The 21,700-nt window shown below is 42.3% G+C and overlaps 1 long non-coding RNA gene across 1 annotated transcript; it reads right to left on the bottom strand.

Moving 5' to 3' along the window:
- Window positions 1–484: 484 nt before the first annotated feature.
- Window positions 485–21,697, bottom strand: LOC143781168 (uncharacterized). Its single transcript, XR_013216600.1, has 5 exons — window positions 21,597–21,697; window positions 18,194–18,276; window positions 14,168–14,250; window positions 10,158–10,240; window positions 485–821 (listed from the first exon to the last, which is right to left on the bottom strand). It is a non-coding gene; the product is annotated as an uncharacterized LOC143781168 (long non-coding RNA).
- Window positions 21,698–21,700: the final 3 nt, after the last annotated feature.

Here is a 21,700-nt window from a genome sequence, read left to right on the forward strand (position 1 = left end):
AGCTGAAGTTTTGTTACTGTGTCTGGAAAGCTCTCGTTGATCAGGGATTGCTACTCTGGCGTTATGAGTTAATGCCAGAGTTTAAGGTAATCTCTGGATGGTGTTTTGTTAGTGTTTTTCTGCTGACCATGAAAGTATACTATCTGTCTTCTGCTATCTAGTAAGCGGACCTCAAATTTGCTAAGACTATTTTCCTGCTGCGTTTGTTGTTTCATCTGAACTCACCGTCATTATATGTGGGGGGCTACTGTCTTCTTTGGAATATTTCTCTAGAGGTGAGCCAGGTCTTATATTTCCCTCTGCTAGCTATTTAGGTCTTAGGCCAGAGCTGGGCATCTAGCGATAAATAGGAAATGCTACCTGGCTATTTCTAGTTGCGCGGCAGGCTTAGTTCATGGTCAGTATAGTTCCATCTTCCGAGAGCTTGTCCCTCTATAGGCTTGCTATGATCTCTGCCTGCAGAGATCATGACAGTTACACCGCTGATAAGAAGCCTATTCTATGAAACATAAGAACGTTTTCTTATTTTAGAAGACAGAGAATAAGGAGAAGAAATGTTCCTTACATCTCTACCTGAAATATGGTTGTGTTATACTAGGAGTTGTGTATAGAAGATATACATGTGAAAAACACAAACAATATATTCCCATGTACCAGGAAGGTGTTATTACACCCCGGCAGGCCTAGAACTTATGTCTAAACCTACAATTATCAGTAATTAATATGAATATTAATTACCTGTTAGGAGATTTTTCTAATTCTCTTCTTGAAATCCACAAGGAAAAATTTCACGTTCCACCATCTCACTGGGCGTCAGTCACCTGTAAATAGTCAAAGGTGTGATAATATGTTCCTGCTACATGCTATACACAAAGAAAAATATAACACACTAGGGACAAAATTACTTATTTCAGGTATAAGGACTGTGGTCAGTTTATTCTGAATCCTGTAGTCAGTCATTTGTTAGTTTACGGTATATATTATGTTCAGTCATTCTACATTATTCTATAAATGTTATAGTCAGACTACACTATACTAGAAATGTGGTCAGAAAATGCACACCTAGCGTAAATGCTTTGATCAGCCAGTCCATAAACTAGTGTAAAAGTTTTGGTCCGCCAGTCCACAGTCCACTGTAAAAGTGGTCTATTAGTCCACATTCTAGTGTAAATGTTGTGTTCATTCAGTCCATAGTCTTCTGGTCTACTGGAAATGTGTTCAGAAATTCCACACCTAGCATAAATGCTGTGGTCACTCAGTCTTTAGACTAGTGTAAATGTTATATCCAGGCAGTGCAAACTTTACTGGAAATGTGGTCAGGCAGTGGAAATCTAGTGAAAATGACAAGGTCAGCAAGGCCTTAAACAAGTGCAAATGCTTTGATCAGTCAGTATTCAAACTAATGTAAATGCTGTGATCATTCATCCAAAGACTAGATTAAAAGTTTTGATCCGTCAGTCCAAGGTCTACTGTAGATGTGGCCAGGCAGTCCACAGAATAGTATAAAGACTATGGTCAGTTAGTCCACAGTCTAGTGTAAATGAAATGCTCATTCAGAGCATAGTGTCACGATCTCCATTCTGTTCCTGTCTTCTATGTTACTTTGTGTAGAAGCTGTCAGTCTGTTTTGGTTGTGCTGGTCTGTGCTGCAATCATCTGTGTTAACTTTCCTAGATTAGTCCTCTACTTAAGCAGGCTAGCTCCTTCATCCAGTGGCAATTTCCGAGAATTAAACAATTAAATATTCTTATCGGCTTTCACTTATTCCCGATCAATATAATCAGCTTTCCGGGGCTAAATGGTTTTCCAAACTGGATCTCAGCGGGGCATATAATCTGATACGGATTTGTGAGGGTGATGAGTGGAAGACAGTATTTTTACCATCAGAAAGTGTCTTTGAAAATCTCGTTATGCCTTTTGGTCTAACGAATGCAGCTGCGGTTTTTCAAAATTTTATGAATGATATTTTCTCTGATTATATTGGCAAATCTATTGTGGTTTATTTAGATGATATTCTAATTTTCTCATCTAACATGGATTCACATTATAAACATGTCCGTTTGGTTCTGCAAAGGTTGAGAGATAATTGTTTGTTTGGGCAGATACCCTGTCTTGTAGTCTTGATTGTGTGGCTCCTCCAGAACCTCCTTCCTCCATTCTTCCTCAGGGTATTGTTGTGGTCATGGTTTCCTCTGATCTGGAACCTGGAATCCGTACTGCTCAGTACTTGACTCCTTCCAATACCCCTGAATGCAAGCTGTTTGTCCCTGTGTATCTCAGATTATGCCTTTTGCAAGGATTCCATGATTGTGTATTGAGTGTTCATCCAGGGGTCACTGCAACCCCGAAGGCAGTTGCTAGAGACTGTTTTGGTGGTCCACCATGCATAAGTATATTAGAGATTTTGTTGCAGCTTGTGAAACGTATGCACGTGCCAAAGTACAGCATTGCCGGACAGCCGGGAAATTGGTTCCTTTGCCAATTCCAGAAAGACCATGGAATCATTTGTCCATGGATTTCATTTCAGATTTACCGCTGTCTGGGGGGATGACTACTATTTGGGTGGCAGTCGATCGCTTCAGCAAACACGCTCACTTCATCGCATTATCTGGGTTATCCAATGCTGAATCTCTCTCCAAACTGTTTATTATTCATGTGGTACAATTGCATAGGATTCTGTTAAATATTGTATTGGATAGGGGTGTACAATTCAACTCTAGATTTTGGAGGGCTTTCTGCAGAAAAATGAGGATTGATTTGTCCTTTTCCTCGCCTTATCACCCTGAAACGAACGGTCAGACAGAGAGGACAAATCAGTCTTTGAAGCCAATTTTAAGATATTTTGTTGCTGATCAGCAGGGGAAATGGTCATCATTTCTTCCTCTGGCTGAGTTTTCTTTTAACAGTCGGGTTAATCAGTCCGTGGGGACCTGGCCGTTTTTCTATAATTACAGGTTTCATCCTCATTTTGGTGAGTTCCCCAGGATAAGTTCCGGGTGTCCTGGGGTGGATGTCACCATTCAAGAGCTGGGGGATGTCTGGAGGAAGGTTAAAAAGAACATTGGGGTGGTTCAGTATTGGCAGCAGCGGAAGGCCAATACGAGGCGCTCGTCAGGGGCCACCTTCAAAGTGGGAGTTAATGTATGGTTATCCTCTAAGAATATTACATTGAAGATGCCCTCGCTGAAGTTGGGTCCTAGATTAATTGGTCCGTATGAAATTCTAGAGGTGGTCAATCCAGTTGCCTTCCGCTAAAACTCCCTCGGTCTTTCCGTATTCCTAATGTGTTCCACAAGTCATTGTTGAAGGAGTTTATTCCCCCTGCTCTGTCTTCCTCACTACTTTCCTTGATTAGTCCTCTACTTAAGCATGCTGTCTCCTCCATCCAGTGTCAATCGTACACTTGCTGTTGACTGTGTAAGACTGATCCATGCTGAGTCTGTGCTGCAATCATCTGTGTTCACTTTCCTTGAGTAGTCCTCTACTTAAGCCTGCTGGCTCCTCCATCCAGTGTCAATTGTACACTTGCTGCTGCCTGTATAAGACTGATCTCTCTGTGATCTGTGCCTGACCCAGCCTGAATTTATTCCCTTCCCGAACTTAGACTCTTTGCTTGTGACCTGACTTCTCTTGTGCCTGCTCCCTGTAAACTGTCTTGTCTTTCTGGTTTTTCTGAACTCAGCCAGTAAATTGGATTTAGTCTCTGATTTCTCTTTGCTGTACTGCGCCATTTCCTGGACCTGACCTCGGATTGTTTGACCTCCTTTTACTTATTCAGTAAGTGGTGTATATTATTTTTTACTGTTATTGTAGTCTTTCTCTCCACTTCTGGGGCTAACATTTACTATAGTGACTCGCATCACACATAGTGTTTTGGTCTACTGCAAATGTGGTCAGGAATTTCACACCTAGCTAAATGCTATGGCAAATCAGTCCATAAACTAGCGTAAAACATTTGGTCCGCCAGTCCACAGTCCACTGTAAAAGTGGTCTGTCAGTCCACAGTCTAATGTAAATGTTATGGCCATTCAGTCCATAGTCTTTTAGTCTACTGGAAATGTGGTCATGAATTCCACACCTAGCATAATTGCTGTGCTCAATCAGTTCTTAGACTACTGTAAATGATTGGATCAGTTAGCCCATGGGCTAGTGTAAAACTTTTTGTCCGTCAGTCCACAGTCTGATGTAAATGTGGCCAGTCAGTCCACAGTCAGGTGTAAACGATGTCGTCATTGGGTCTACTGTTGTGATTCGGTTCGTGGGCTCCCCCGGTGGTCTCTTGTGGTACTGGTGTCCTGCAAGCTTTGCCTTCTCAGTTCACCTGTTCCTATCAGGATGTGGGAGTATCCTATTTAACCTTGCTCCTCAGTCATTCTAATGCTGGCCATCAATGTATCCAGAGTGATTCTGTTGCATGTTCCTGCTCCCAGTTTTCTGCTCAGCTAAGTTGGACACTTTAGTCCTTAAGTCTATTTTTGTATGTTTTGTCCAGTTTGCACTTATGTGAATCTCTGCAGCTGGAAGCTCTTGTTGGGCTGAAATTACCACTCCAGTGGCATGAGTTGTCACATGAGTTAAGGTAATTTCAGGATGGTGTTTTGAAGGGTTTTGCAGCTGACCGCAAAGTCCTCTGTTGTATCTTTCTGCTATTTAGTTAGCGGGCCTCTCTGTGCTAAATCTGCTTTCATACTATGTGTGTCTTTTCATCTGCTCTCACCGTTATTATATGTGGGGGGCTGCTATCTCCTGTGGGGACATTCTCTGGAGGCAAGCCAGGACTGTGTTTTCTTCTACCAGGGGTAGTTAGTTCTCCGGCTGGCGGGCGGCATCTAGAGACAACGCAGGAATGCCCCCTGGCTACTTCTAGTGTGGTGTGTAGGTTTAGCATCGCGGTCAGCTCTAGTTTCCATCACCCGAGAGCTTGTCCGTTTATTCTATGCTTCTGATGTTTCCTTGCCATTGGAAACCATAACAGTATGGCCAGCCAAAATGTTTAATCTATAGGCTGAAGCAGGAGAGAAAAGGAACTGTGTGAAACCTTTTTTTTTTTTTTTCCTTCCTCTGAAGTTGCACTCCAGCTCTAATTGCAGTCTCCTGTTTTCCTCTCCTCTTAACCCCTGAATGGCTCAGACTTTATCTGTTGAAATATGGATCCCCAGAGTCTGGCTACCAATTTGAATAATCTTGCCTCTAAAGTTCAGAATATACAAGATTTTTTGTTACATGCTCCTCGGTCTGAACCTAAAATTTTTTTTTGGAGATCGATCTTGTTTTCTAAATTTTAAATACAATTGTAAATTGTTTCTTTCGCTGAGATCTCATTCTGCTGGAGATCCTGCCCAGCAAGTAAAAATTGTTATTTCTTTACTGCGGGGTGACCCCCAAAATTGGGCATTTTCATTGGCACCAGGGGATCCTGCGTTGCTCAATGTGGATGCATTTTTTCTGGCTTTGGGGTTGCTTTATGAGGAACCAAATTTGGAGATTCAGGCTGAGAAAGCCCTAATAGCCCTCTCTCAGGGGCAAGATGAAGCCGAAATATATTGCCAAAAATTTTGAAAATGGTCTGTGCTTACTCAGTGGAATGAGTGCGCTCTGGCGGCAATTTTCAGAGAAGGTCTCTCTGATGCTGTAAAAGACGTCATGGTGGGGTTTCCTGCGCCTACTGGTCTGAATGAGTCCATGACAATGGCAATTCAGATTGATCGGCGTTTACGGGAACGCAAACCTGTGCACCAGTTGGCGGTGTCTTCTGAAGAGGCACCACAGAGTATGCAATGTGATGGCTTTCTGTCCAGAAGCGAACGACAGATTTATAGGCGCAAAAATCATTTGTGCTTCTATTGTGGAAATTCTACTCATGTTATATCAGCATGCTCTAAACGAACAAAGAAAGTTGATAAATCCTCTGCTATTGGCACTTTGCAGTCCAAGTTTATTTTGTAACTCTAATTTGTTCGTTATCTTCTATTGTCCTGGAGTGGATACCATGGTGGATAGGTTGCATCGTATTTGGGGGCAGGTGGTGGACAATTTGGAGTTGTCCCAGGAGAGGACTCAACGTTTTGCTAATCGCCATCGTCGTGTTGGTCCTCGTCTTCGTGTTGGGGACTTGGTGTGGTTGTCCTCCCGTTTTGTCCCTATGAGGGTCTCTTCTCCTAAGTTTAAGCCTCGGTTCATCGGTCCTTATAAGATTTTGGAAATTCTTAACCCTGTGTCTTTTCGTTTGGACCTCCCAGCATCCTTTGCTATCCATAATGTCTTCCATCGGTCATTATTGCGGAGGTATGAGGTACCACTTGTGCCTTCTGTTGAGCCTCCTGCTCCTGTGCTGGTTGAGGGTGAATTGGAGTACGTGGTGGAGAAAATCTTGGACTCCCGTGTTTCCAGACGGAGACTTCAATATCTGGTGAAATGGAAGGGCTACGGTCAAGAGGATAATTCTTGGGTTACAGCTTCTGATGTTCATGCTTCTGATTTGGTCCGTGCCTTTCATAGGGCTCATCCAGATCGTCCTGGTGGTTCTTGTGAGGGTTCGGTGCCCCCTCCTTAAGGGGGGGGTACTGTTGTGATTCGGTTCGTGGGCTCCCCCGGTGGTCTCTTGTGGTACTGGTGTCCTGCAAGCTTTGCCTTCTCAGTTCACCTGTTCCTATCAGGATGTGGGAGTATCCTATTTAACCTTGCTCCTCAGTCATTCTAATGCTGGCCATCAATGTATCCAGAGTGATTCTGTTGCATGTTCCTGCTCCCAGTTTTCTGCTCAGCTAAGTTGGACACTTTAGTCCTTAAGTCTATTTTTGTATGTTTTGTCCAGTTTGCACTTATGTGAATCTCTGCAGCTGGAAGCTCTTGTTGGGCTGAAATTACCACTCCAGTGGCATGAGTTGTCACATGAGTTAAGGTAATTTCAGGATGGTGTTTTGAAGGGTTTTGCAGCTGACCGCGAAGTCCTCTGTTGTATCTTTCTGCTATTTAGTTAGCGGGCCTCTCTGTGCTAAATCTGCTTTCATACTATGTGTGTCTTTTCATCTGCTCTCACCGTTATTATATGTGGGGGGCTGCTATCTCCTGTGGGGACATTCTCTGGAGGCAAGCCAGGACTGTGCTTTCTTCTACCAGGGGTAGTTAGTTCTCCGGCTGGCGCGCGGCATCTAGAGACAACGCAGGAATGCCCCCTGGCTACTTCTAGTGTGGTGTGTAGGTTTAGCATCGCGGTCAGCTCTAGTTTCCATCACCCGAGAGCTTGTCCGTTTATTCTATGCTTCTGATGTTTCCTTGCCATTGGAAACCATAACAGTATGGCCAGCCAAAATGGTTTAATCTATAGGCTGAAGCAGGAGAGAAAAGGAACTGTGTGAAACATTTTTTTTTTTTTTTTTTTTCCTTCCTCTGAAGTTGCACTCCAGCTCTAATTGCAGTCTCCTGTTTTTCTCTCCTCTTAACCCCTGAATGGCTCAGACTTTATCTGTTGAAATATGGATCCCCAGAGTCTGGCTACCAATTTGAATAATCTTGCCTCTAAAGTTCAGAATATACAAGATTTTTTGTTACATGCTCCTCGGTCTGAACCTAAAATTCCTATACCGGAGTTTTTTTTGGAGATCGATCTTGTTTTCTAAATTTTAAATACAATTGTAAATTGTTTCTTTCGCTGAGATCTCATTCTGCTGGAGATCCTGCCCAGCAAGTAAAAATTGTTATTTCTTTACTGCGGGGTGACCCCCAAAATTGGGCATTTTCATTGGCACCAGGGGATCCTGCGTTGCTCAATGTGGATGCGTTTTTTCTGGCTTTGGGGTTGCTTTATGAGGAACCAAATTTGGAGATTCAGGCTGAGAAAGCCCTAATAGCCCTCTCTCAGGGGCAAGATGAAGCCGAAATATATTGCCAAAAATTTCGAAAATGGTCTGTGCTTACTAAGTGGAATGAGTGCGCTCTGGCGGCAATTTTCAGAGAAGGTCTCTCTGATGCTGTAAAAGACGTCATGGTGGGGTTTCCTGCGCCTACTGGTCTGAATGAGTCCATGACAATGGCAATTCAGATTGATCGGCGTTTACGGGAACGCAAACCTGTGCACCAGTTGGCGGTGTCTTCTGAAGAGGCACCACAGAGTATGCAATGTGATAGCTTTCTGTCCAGAAGCGAACGACAGATTTATAGGCGCAAAAATCATTTGTGCTTCTATTGTGGAAATTCTACTCATGTTATATCAGCATGCTCTAAACGAACAAAGAAAGTTGATAAATCCTCTGCTATTGGCACTTTGCAGTCCAAGTTTATTTTGTAACTCTAATTTGTTCGTTATCTTCTATTGTCCTGGAGTGGATACCATGGTGGATAGGTTGCATCGTATTTGGGGGCAGGTGGTGGACAATTTGGAGTTGTCCCAGGAGAGGACTCAACGTTTTGCTAATCGCCATCATCGTGTTGGTCCTCGTCTTCGTGTTGGGGACTTGGTGTGGTTGTCCTCCCGTTTTGTCCCTATGAGGGTCTCTTCTCCTAAGTTTAAGCCTCGGTTCATCGTCCTTATAAGATTTTGGAAATTCTTAACCCTGTGTCTTTTCGTTTGGACCTCCCAGCATCCTTTGCTATCCATAATGTCTTCCATCGGTCATTATTGCGGAGGTATGAGGTACCACTTGTGCCTTCTGTTGAGCCTCCTGCTCCTGTGCTGGTTGAGGGTGAATTGGAGTACGTGGTGGAGAAAATCTTGGACTCCCGTGTTTCCAGACGGAGACTTCAATATCTGGTGAAATGGAAGGGCTACGGTCAAGAGGATAATTCTTGGGTTACAGCTTCTGATGTTCATGCTTCTGATTTGGTCCGTGCCTTTCATAGGGCTCATCCAGATCGTCCTGGTGGTTCTTGTGAGGGTTCGGTGCCCCCTCCTTAAGGGGGGGGTACTGTTGTGATTCGGTTCGTGGGCTCCCCCGGTGGTCTCTTGTGGTACTGGTGTCCTGCAAGCTTTGCCTTCTCAGTTCACCTGTTCCTATCAGGATGTGGGAGTATCCTATTTAACCTTGCTCCTCAGTCATTCTAATGCTGGCCATCAATGTATCCAGAGTGATTCTGTTGCATGTTCCTGCTCCCAGTTTTCTGCTCAGCTAAGTTGGACACTTTAGTCCTTAAGTCTATTTTTGTATGTTTTGTCCAGTTTGCACTTATGTGAATCTCTGCAGCTGGAAGCTCTTGTTGGGCTGAAATTACCACTCCAGTGGCATGAGTTATCACATGAGTTAAGGTAATTTCAGGATGGTGTTTTGAAGGGTTTTGCAGCTGACCGCAAAGTCCTCTGTTGTATCTTTCTGCTATTTAGTTAGCGGGCCTCTCTGTGCTAAATCTGCTTTCATACTATGTGTGTCTTTTCATCTGCTCTCACCGTTATTATATGTGGGGGGCTGCTATCTCCTGTGGGGACATTCTCTGGAGGCAAGCCAGGACTGTGTTTTCTTCTACCAGGGGTAGTTAGTTCTCCGGCTGGCGCGCGGCATCTAGAGACAACGCAGGAATGCCCCCTGGCTACTTCTAGTGTGGTGTGTAGGTTTAGCATCGCGGTCAGCTCTAGTTTCCATCACCCGAGAGCTTGTCCGTTTATTCTATGCTTCTGATGTTTCCTTGCCATTGGAAACCATAACAGTCTACTATCTAGTTTAAATGCTGTGGTCCATCAGTCCACAGTCTAGTGTAAATTCTTTGTTCAGTTAGTTCACAGTCTGGTGTAAATGTTGTTGTTAGCTGATCCAAAGCCTAGAGGAAATGCTGTGGTCAGTCGTTCAACAGTCTAGAGTAAATGTTGTTAGTCTGTCCATAGTTTAGTGGAAAAGCTGTGGTCAGTAGCTCCACAGCCTAGCGTAAATGATGAGATCAGTCTCTTGTAATCGAGGCATTGAATGTTACACCGCTCATAAGAAGCCTATTCTATGAAAAATAAGAACGTTTTCTTATTTTAGAAGACAGAGAATAAGGAGAAGAAATGTTCCTTACATCTCTACCTGAAGTATGGTTGTGTTATACTAGGAGTTGTGTATAGAAGATATACATGTGAAAAACACAAACAATATATTCCCATGTACCAGGAAGGTGTTATTACACCCCGGCAGGCCTAGAACTTATGTCTAAACCTACAATTATCAGTAATTAATATGAATATTAATTACCTGTTAGGAGATTTTTCTAATTCTCTTCTTGAAATCCACAAGGAAAAATTTCACGTTCCACCATCTCACTGGGCGTCAGTCACCTGTAAATAGTCAAAGGTGTGATAATATGTTCCTGCTACATGCTATACACAAAGAAAAATATAACACACTAGGGACAAAATTACTTATTTCAGGTATAAGGACTGTGGTCAGTTTATTCTGAATCCTGTAGTCAGTCATTTGTTAGTTTACGGTATATATTATGTTCAGTCATTCTACATTATTCTATAAATGTTATAGTCAGACTACAGTATACTAGAAATGTGGTCAGAAAATGCACACATAGCGTAAATGCTATGATCAGCCAGTCCATAAACTAGTGTAAAAGTTTTGGTCCGCCAGTCCACAGTCCAGTGGTCTATTAGTCCACATTCTAGTGTAAATGTTGTGTTCATTCAGTCCATAGTCTTCTGGTCTCCTGGAAATGTGTTCAGAAATTCCACACCTAGCATAAATGCTGTAGTCACTCAGTCTTTAGACTAGTGTAAATGTTATATCCAGGCAGTGCAAACTTTACTGGAAATGTGGTCAGGCAGTCGAAATCTAGTGAAAATGACAAGGTCAGTAAGGGCTTAAACAAGTGCAAATGCTTTGATCAGTCAGTATTCAAACTAATGTAAATGCTGTGATCATTCATCCAAAGACTAGATTAAAAGTTTTGATCCGTCAGTCCAAGGTCTACTGTAGATGTGGCCAGTCAGTCCACAGAATAGTATAAAGACTATGGTCAGTCAGTCCCCAGTCTAGTGTAAATGAAATGCTCATTCAGAGCATAGTGTCACGATCTCCATTCTGTTCCTGTCTGCCATGTTACTTTGTGTAGAAGCTGTCAGTCTGTTTTGGTTGTGCTGGTCTGTGCTGCAATCATCTGTGTTAACTTTCCTAGATTAGTCCTCTACTTAAGCATGCTAGCTCCTTCATCCAGTGGCAATTTCCGAGAATTAAACAATTAAAAATTCTTATCGGCTTTCACTTATTCCCGATCAATATAATCAGCTTTCCGGGGCTAAATGGTTTTCCAAACTGGATCTCAGCGTGGCATATAATCTGATACGGATTCTTGAGGGTGATGAGTGGAAGACAGTATTTTTACCATCTGAAAGTGTCTTTGAAAATCTCGTTATGCCTTTTGGTCTAACGAATGCAGATGCGGTTTTTCAAAATTTTATGAATGATATTTTCTCTGATTATATTGGCAAATCTATTGTGGTTTATTTAGATGATATTCTAATTTTCTCACCTAACATGGATTCACATTATAAACATGTCCGTTTGGTTCTGCAAAGGTTGAGAGATAATTGTTTGTTTGGGCAGATACCCTGTCTCGTAGTCTTGATTCTGTGTCTCCTCCAGAACCTCCTTCCTCCATTCTTCCTCAGGGTATTGTTGTGGTCATGGTTTCCTCTGATCTGGAACCTGGAATCCATACTGCTCAGTACTTGGCTCCTTCTAATACCCCTGAATGCAAGCTGTTTGTCCCTGTGTATCTCAGATTATGCCTTTTGCAAGGATTCCATGATTGTGTATTGAGTGTTCATCCAGGGGTCACTGCAAACCCGAAGGCAGTTGCTAGAGACTGTTTTGGTGGTCCACCATGCATAAGAATATTAGAGATTTTGTGTCCGCTTGTGAAACTTATGCACGTGCCAAAGTACAGCATTGCCGGCCAGCCGGGGAATTGGTTCCTTTGCCAATTCCAGAAAGACCATGGAATCATTTGTCCATGGATTTCATTTCAGATTTACCGCTGTCTGGGGGGATGACTATTATTTGGGTGGCAGTCGATCGCTTCAGCAAACAAGCTCACTTCATCGCATTATCTGGGTTATCCAATGCTGAATCTCTCTCCAAACTGTTTATTATTCATGTGGTACAATTGCATAGGATTCTGTTAAATATTGTATTGGATAGGGGTGTACAATTCAACTCTAGATTTTGGAGGGCTTTCTGCAGAAAAATGAGGATTGATTTGTCCTTTTCCTCGCCTTATCACCCTGAAACGAACGGTCAGACAGAGAGGAAAAATCAGTCTTTGAAGCCAATTTTAAGATATTTTGTCGCTGATCAGCAGGGGAAATGGTCATCATTTCTTCCTCTGGCTGAGTTTTCTTTTAACAGTCGGGTTAATCAGTCCGTGGGGACCTCGCCGTTTTTCTATAATTACAGGTTTCATCCTCATTTTGGTGAGTTCCCCAGGATAAGTTCCGGGTGTCCTGGGGTGGATGTCACCATTCAAGAGCTGGGGGATGTCTGGAGGAAGGTTAAAAAAAACATTGGGGTGGTTCAGTATTGGCAGCAGCGGAAGGCCAATACGAGGCGCTCATCAGGGGCCACCTTCAAAGTGGGAGTTAATGCATGGTTATCCTCTAAGAATATTACATTGAAGATGCCCTCGCTGAAGTTGGGTCCTAGATTCAATGGTCCGTATGAAATTCTAGAGGTGGTCAATCCAGTTGCCTTCCGCTTAAAACTCCCTCGGTCTTTCCGTATTCCTAATGTGTTCCACAAGTCATTGTTGAAGTTTATTCCCCCTGCTCTGTCTTCCTCACAACTTTTCTTGATTAGTCCTCTACTTAAGCATGCTGGCTCCTCCATCCAGTGTCAATCGTACACTTGCTGTTGACTGTGTAAGACTGATCCATGCTGAGTCTGTGCTGCAATCATCTGTGTTCACTTTCCTTGAGTAGTCCTCTACATAAGCCTGCTGGCTCCTCCATCCAGTGTCAATTGTACACTTGCTGCTGCCTGTATAAGACTGATCTCTCTGTGATCTGTGCCTGACCCAGCCTGACTTTATTCCCTTCCCAAACTTAGACTCTTTGCTTGTGACCTGACTTCTATTGTGCCTGCTCCCTGTAAACTGTCTTGTCTTTCTGGTTTTTCTGAACTCAGCTAGTAAATTGGATTTAGTCTCTGATTTCTCTTTGCTGTACTGCGCCATTTCCTGGACCTGACCTCGGATTGTTTGACCTCCTTTTACTTATTCAGTAAGTGGTGTATATTATTTTTTACTGTTATTGTAGTCTTTCTCTCCACTTCTGGGGCTAACATTTACTATAGTGACTCGCATCACACATAGTGTTTTGGTCTACTGCAAATGTGGTCAGGAATTTCACACCTAGCTAAATGCTATGGCAAATCAGTCCATAAACTAGCGTAAAACATTTGGTCCGCCAGTCCACAGTCCACTGTAAAAGTGGTCTGTCAGTCCACAGTCCAATGTAAATGTTATGGCCATTCAGTCCATAGTCTTTTAGTCTACTGGAAATGTAGTCATGAATTCCACACCTAGCATAATTGCTGTGCTCAATCAGTCCTTACACTACTGTAAATGATTGGATCAGTTAGCCCATGGAGTAGTGTAAAACTTTTTGTCCATCAGTCCACAGTCTGATGTAAATGTGGCCAGTCAGTCCACAGTCAGGTGTAAACGATGTCGTCATTGGGTCTACTATCTAGTTTAAATGCTGTGGTCCATCAGTCCACAGTCTGCTGTAAATTCTTAGTTCATTTAGTTCACAGTCTGGTGTAAATGTTGTTGTTAGCTGATCCAAAGCCTAGAGGAAATGCTGTGGTCAGTCGGTCAACAGTCTAGAGTAAATGTTTTTAGTCTGTCCACAGTCTAGTGGAAAAGCTGTGGTCAGTAGCTCCACAGCCTAGCGTAAATGATGAGATCAGTCTATTGTAACCCGAGGCATTGAATGTTACACCGCTGATAAGAAGCCTATTCTATGAAACATAAGAACGTTTTCTTATTTTAGAAGACAGAGAATAAGGAGAAGAAATGTTCCTTACATCTCTACCTGAAATATGGTTGTGTTATACTAGGAGTTGTGTATAGAAGATATACATGTGAAAAACACAAACAATATATTCCCATGTACCAGGAAGGTGTTATTACACCCCGGCAGGCCTAGAACTTATGTCTAAACCTACAATTATCAGTAATTAATATGAATATTAATTACCTGTTAGGAGATTTTTCTAATTCTCTTCTTGAAATCCACAAGGAAAATTTTCACGTTCCACCATCTCACTGGGCGTCAGTCACCTGTAAATAGTCAAAGGTGTGATAATATGTTCCTGCTACATGCTATACACAAAGAAAAATATAACACACTAGGGACAAAATTACTTATTTCAGGTATAAGGACTGTGGTCAGTTTATTCTGAATCCTGTAGTCAGTCATTTGTTAGTTTACGGTATATATTATGTTCAGTCATTCTACATTATTCTATAAATGTTATAGTCAGACTACAGTATACTAGAAATGTGGTCAGAAAATGCACACCTAGCGTAAATGCTATGATCAGCCAGTCCATAAACTAGTGTAAAAGTTTTGGTCCGCCAGTCCACAGTCCACTGTAAAAGTGGTCTATTAGTCCACATTCTAGTGTAAATGTTGTGTTCATTCAGTCCATAGTCTTCTGGTCTCCTGGAAATGTGTTCAGAAATTCCACACCTAGCATAAATGCTGTGGTCACTCAGTCTTTAGACTAGTGTAAATGTTATATCCAGGCAGTGCAAACTTTACTGGAAATGTGGTCAGGCAGTGGAAATCTAGTGAAAATGACAAGGTCAGCAAGGCCTTAAACAAGTGCAAATGCTTTGATCAGTCAGTATTCAAACTAATGTAAATGCTGTGATCATTCATCCAAAGACTAGATTAAAAGTTTTGATCCGTCAGTCCAAGGTCTACTGTAGATGTGGCCAGTCAGTCCACAGAATAGTATAAAGACTATGGTCAGTCAGTCCACAGTCTAGTGTAAATGAAATGCTCATTCAGAGCATAGTGTCACGATCTCCATTCTGTTCCTGTTTTCTATGTTACTTGGTGTAGAAGCTCTCAGTCTGTTTTGGTTGTGCTGGTCTGTGCTACAATCATCTGTGTTAACTTTCCTAGATTAGTCCTCTACTTAAGCATGCTAGCTCCTCCATCCAGTGGCAATTTCCGAGAATTAAACAATTAAAAATTCTTATCGGCTTCCACTTATTCCCGATCAATATAATCAGCTCTCCGGGGCTAAATGGTTTTCCAAACTGGATCTCAGCGGGGCATATAATCTGATACGGGTTCGTGAGGGTGATGAGTGGAAGACAGTATTTTTACCATCTGAAAGTGTCTTTGAAAATCTCGTTATGCCTTTTGGTCTAACGAATGCAGGTGCGGTTTTTCAAAATTTTATGAATGATATTTGCTCTGATTATATTGGCAAATCTATTGTGGTTGATTTAGATGATATTCTACATTCTACTTTTCTCACCTAACATGGATTCACATTATAAACATGTCCGTTTGTTTCTGCATAGGTTGAGAGATAATTGTTTGTTTGGGCAGATACCCTGTCTTGTAGTCTTGATTCTGTGTCTCCTCCAGAACCTCCTTCCTCCATTCTTCCTCAGGGTATTGTTGTGGTCATGGGTTCCTCTGATCTGGAACCTGGAATCCGTACTGCTCAGTACTTGGCTCCTTCCAATACCCCTGAATGCAAGCTGTTTGTCCCTGTGTATCTCAGATTATGCCTTTTGCAAGGATTCCATGATTGTGTATTGAGTGTTCATCCAGGGGTCACTGCAAACCCGAAGGCAGTTGCTAGAGACTGTTTTGGTGGTCCACCATGCATAAGGATATTAGAGATTTTGTGTCAGCTTGTGAAACTTATGCACGTGCCAAAATACAGCATTGCCGGCCAGCCGGGGAATTGGTTCCTTTGCCAATTCCAGAAAGACCATGGAATCATTTGTCCATGGATTTCATTTCAGATTTACCGCTGTCTGGGGGGATGACTACTATTTGGGTGGCAGTCGATCGCTTCAGCAAACAAGCTCACTTCATCCCATTATCTTGGTTATCCAATGCTGAATCTCTCTCCAAACTGTTTATTATTCATGTGGTACAATTGCATAGGATTCTGTTAAATATAGTATTGGATAGGGGTGTACAATTCAACTCTAGATTTTGGAGGGCTTTCTGCAGAAAAATGAGGATTGATTTGTCCTTTTCCTCGGCTTATCACCCTGAAACGAACGGTCAGACAGAGAGGACAAATCAGTCTTTGAAGCCAATTTTAAGATATTTTATCGCTGATCAGCAGGGTAAATGGCCATCATTTCTTCCTCTGGCTGAGTTTTCTTTTAACAGTCGGGTTAATCAGTCCGTGGTGACCTCGCCGTTTTTCTATAAATACAGGTTTCATCCTCATTTTGGTGAGTTCCCCAGGATAAGTTCCGGGTGTCCTGGGGTGGATGTCACCATTCAAGAGCTGGGGGATGTCTGGAGGAAGGTTAAAAAGAACATTGGGGTGGTTCAGTATTGGCAGCAGCGGAAGGCCAATACGAGGCGCTCGTCAGGGGCCACCTTCAAAGTGGGAGTTAATGTATGGTTATCCCCTAAGAATATTACATTGAAGATGCCCTCGCTGAAGTTGGGTCCTAGATTCATTGGTCCGTATGAAATTCTAGAGGTGGTCAATCCAGTTGCCTTCCGCTAAAACTCCCTCGGTCTTTCCGTATTCCTAATGTGTTCCACAAGTCATTGTTGAAGGAGTTTATTCCCCCTGCTCTGTCTCCCTCACTACTTTCCTTGATTAGTCCTCTACTTAAGCATGCTGGCTCCTCCATCCAGTGTCAATCGTACACTTGCTGTTGACTGTGTAAGACTGATCCATGCTGAGTCTGTGCTGCAATCATCTGTGTTCACTTTCCTTGAGTAGTCCTCTACTTAAGCCTGCTGGCTCCTCCATCCAGTGTCAATTGTACACTTGCTGCTGCCTGTATAAGACTGATCTCTCTGTGATCTGTGCCTGACCCAGCCTGAATTTATTCCCTTCCCGAACTTAGACTCTTTGCTTGTGACCTGACTTCTCTTGTGCCTGCTCCCTGTAAACTGTCTTGTCTTTCTGGTTTTTCTGAACTCAGCTAGTAAATTGGATTTAGTCTCTGATTTCTCTTTGCTGTACTGCGCCATTTCCTGGACCTCACCTCGGATTGTTTGACCTCCTTTTACTTATTCAGTAAGTGGTGTATATTATTTTTTACTGTTATTGTAGTCTTTCTCTCCACTTCTGGGGCTAACATTTACTATATTGACTCGCATCACACATAGTGTTTTGGTCTACTGCAAATGTGGTCAGGAATTTAACACCTAGCTAAATGCTATGGCAAATCAGTCCATAAACTAGCGTAAAACATTTGGTCCGCCAGTCCACAGTCCACTGTAAAAGTGGTCTGTCAGTCCACAGTCTAATGTAAATGTTATGGCCATTCAGTCCATAGTCTTTTAGTCTACTGGAAATGTAGTCATGAATTCCACACCTAGCATAATTGCTGTGCTCAATCAGTCCTTAGACTACTGTAAATGATTGGATCAGTTAGCCCATGGACTAGTGTAAAACTTTTTGTCCGTCAGTCCACAGTCTGATGTAAATGTGGCCAGTCAGTCCACAGTCAGGTGTAAACGATGTCGTCATTGGGTCTACTATCTAGTTTAAATGCTGTGGTCCATCAGTCCACAGTCTAGTGTAAATTCTTTGTTCAGTTAGTTCACAGTCTGGTGTAAATGTTGTTGTTAGCTGATCCAAAGCCTAGAGGAAATGCTGTGGTCAGTCGGTCAACAGTCTAGAGTAAATGATGTTAGTCTGTCCATAGTCTAGTGGAAAAGCTGTGGTCAGTAGCTCCACAGCCTAGCGTAAATGATGAGATCAGTCTCTTGTAATCGAGGCATTGAATGTTACACCGCTGATAAGAAGCCTATTCTATGAAACATAAGAACGTTTTCTTATTTTAGAAGACAGAGAATAAGGAGAAGAAATGTTCCTTACATCTCTACCTGAAATATGGTTGTGTTATACTAGGAGTTGTGTATAGAAGATATACATGTGAAAAACACAAACAATATATTCCCATGTACCAGGAAGGTGTTATTACACCCCGGCAGGCCTAGAACTTATGTCTAAACCTACAATTATCAGTAATTAATATGAATATTAATTACCTGTTAGGAGATTGTTCTAATTCTCTACTTGAAATCCACAAGGAAAAGTTTCACGTTCCACCATCTCACTGGGCGTCAGTCACCTGTAAATAGTCAAAGGTGTGATAATATGTTCCTGCTATATGCTATACACAAAGAAAAATATAACACACTAGGAAAAAAATTACTTACCGTATATACTCGAGTATAAGCCGAGATTTTCAGCCCACTTTTTTGGGCTGAAATTGCCCCTCTTGGCTTATACTCGAGTCATACCCGGGGGTCGGCAGGGGAGGGGGAGCGGGGGCTGTCTAAAAATACTCACTTAGTCCAGGCGCGGTCCCCGCAGGTCCCTGCTTCCCCGGCGCCGGCAGCAGCAGCTTCAGCTTCTTCCTGTTCCTGCTCAGTACAGATGAAGCGCTGTGGCGTCGGGGAAGTGGGGACTACACAGCAGCAGGACCAGGTGAGTATACGGGGAGGGGAGCGCTGCGCTGCACGATAGTCACCTGCTCCTCGTTCCGGGCGCCGATCTGTCTCTAGCACTGACGTTCAGCAGAGGGCACGGTGACGTGGTTAGTGCGCGCCCTCTGCTGAACGTCAGTGCTGGAGACAGATCGGCGCCCGGAACAAGGAGCAGGTGACTATTGGAAGTGCCGGGGGCCTGAGCGACGGAGAGGTGAGCATGTGATTTTTTTTTTTATCGCAGCAAATGGGGCAAGTGTCTGTATCGAGCATCTATGGGTCCATAATGTTTGTGCAGCACTATATGGGGCCATAATGTTTCTGCAGCACTATATGGGCCCATAATGTTTGTGCAGCACTATATGGGGCCATAATGTTTGTGCAGCACTATATGGGGCCATAATGTTTGTACAGCACTATATGGGGCAAGTGTTTGTATGGAGCATCTATGGGGCCATAACGTTTCTGCAGCACTATATGGGGCCATAATGTTTCTGCAGCACTATATGGGGCCATAATGTTTCTGCAGCACTATATGGGGCCATAATGTTTGAGCAGCACTATATGGGGGCCATAATGTTTGAGCAGCACTATATGGGGGCTATAACGTTTCTGCAGCACTATATAGGGCCATAATGTTTCTGCAGCACTATATGGGGCCATAACGTTTCTGCAGCACTATATGGGGCCATAACGTTTGTGCAACACTATATGGGGCAAGTGTCTGTATGGGGCCATAATTAACGTTTGTAGGGCACTACAGTATATGGGGCAAGTGTGTGTATGGAGCATCTTATAGGGCCATAACGTTTGTGCAGCACTATATGGGGCAAATATCTTTATAGAGCATCTTATGGGGGCATAATCAACATTTGTGCAGCATTATATGGGGCATACTTTAATATGGAGCATCTTATGGGGCCCATCATGAACTGTATGGAGCATTATATGGGGCTCCTGATTCAATATGGATATTCAAAGACACTTAACCTTCTGATGTCTCAATTAATTTTACTTTTATTGGTATCTATTTTTATATTTGACATTTACCGGAAGCTGCTGCATTTCCCACCCTAGGCTTATACTCGAGTCATTAAGTTTTCCCAGTTTTTTGTGGCAAAATTAGGGGGGGTCGGCTTATACTCGGGTCGGCTTATACTCGAGTATATACGGTATTTCAGGTATAAGGATTGTGGTCAGTTTATTCTGAATCCTGTAGTCAGTCATTTGATAGTAGTTTTCTGGTCTACTTGAAATGTGGTCAGGTATTCATCCGTTAGATTGAATTTAAATGTAAATCTGAAAAAGGAATCAGTTTTCCCTGTTTTATAACATCAATCAAATTATTTCTCCAGGTTTTAAATTCTCCCAATTTCACTAACTCCAGTGAAAGGGAATAATGCCATATCGGAGTAAAGGGTATGATACCCTTTGCTCTAGTAATCTTTCTTAGCCACATGCAGCATGTACAGTTCACACCAAAGGAAATATTGGTTACAATTTCAGCTCATTCATGTTGGGAATATTAGATTCCAACATTGATAAAAGACAAGTGTATTTTTCTTAGGATATTAGTCTCAAAAGCTCTAACGTCATAAATATCCAAGTTTACAATACTGACGTTGACATGTCAAGTACAACTTATATTGGAAGACCTCAACCATCATGAATTGTCACAAAAGTTAATTACTCCTTCTAAGCCGATTATGTTTCCTGCTTCATATCACATCATATTACGCCAATATAAAGCTTGTTCCATTCTGCAAAAATTATGCCCACATACAGGGAAAATAATTGCCTGTTATCAGCCAACACTTTTTTCTCATTGATCATGCTTTTGTCCTGCTAAATATTACTTATGTTATTATCAATATGAAGGCTAATATGTAACAGAGAAATGTCCCCCCCCCTATCGTATCTGCTGCTAAAACCCCAGTCTTGTAGTTAGGGATTACATATAAGAAATATGACAAATGACCCCCACTTCCATCTTACTGTATACAGTATAATACTAGAAAGCTTTTACAGAACATGGAGACCTGAACAAAAATCTTTTCTGCTCAATAATTCGGATTTCCTTACCTCTCCTGTGTTCTCCAGTCCTCTTTCTCCCCTGCTGCTTGTGTGCACCCCTGTGATGACAACGGCCTGACCTGTACCCCCACAGCACCGAGTTCTAACATTATGATATTAAGCCTTTATGACATGATAAAAGAAGAGAAGCAAAGGAACCTGGGGACGATGTTGTCCTGTGGACGCATACAGCCTGCTGCTTCCTTACCAGCAATTTACAAATGTTCTGTACATCTCTAAATTTCAGTTTGAAGTAGAGAAACATGTATCTGATTTAAAAGCACATTTTTATTAAATAAAAAAAGATTTATCAATTTTTAAAAATGTTTAAAAAAGCTAAATTTGTCCCCTTCATCGTAAGGTGTGGCAGTATTTTTTGCAGAAATATTGCTCATCAAAGCAAACATTCAGATTTTAGCTTTAATGTTATTGTCACTGGTAAAATATGTGACTGGTTGTAATAGGGTCTTGTGTAACCACCATAATTCCAGGAAGAGCAGGAGGTGCTAGAGGAGCTGAAGCACACAGAATAAAGCCATGTATGACACATGTCTACAACAAATAAACCACTCTGCAGACTGAGTCATTCTCTATGTGACCGGATACAGCGATATCTCAGGCAGTTCAATAGAGAATGATTGGAGCTGAGGTTTATATGCTGCACCTCCAACCTGCTTTCTTGAGATCAGTGAGGGTCCTCGGGGTTGGATCTCCACCAATCAGAAAGTCATCCCCTATCCTATGCTAGAAAATTAATGATGATATTTGGATGCAATTTGATCCAAGGTCCTTTTATATTTGGGGATATAAGTCCTTAATTACATTAGTTTAACTTGTGGTCCTATAATTAGCATGTCTTCTGATAATTCTAATTAATTATAGTAATTACCTGTCCAGAGACACCTCTTCCACATCTTCATGCTTCACCGCAATCGCACCAACTGCACAAGTGAATGGAAAATAGAGCTGAAAGTTCTAAGTGATTGTGACATC

Source organism: Ranitomeya variabilis, chromosome 6 (genome assembly GCF_051348905.1).
Source record: "Ranitomeya variabilis isolate aRanVar5 chromosome 6, aRanVar5.hap1, whole genome shotgun sequence".
NCBI lineage: Eukaryota > Metazoa > Chordata > Amphibia > Anura > Dendrobatidae > Ranitomeya > Ranitomeya variabilis.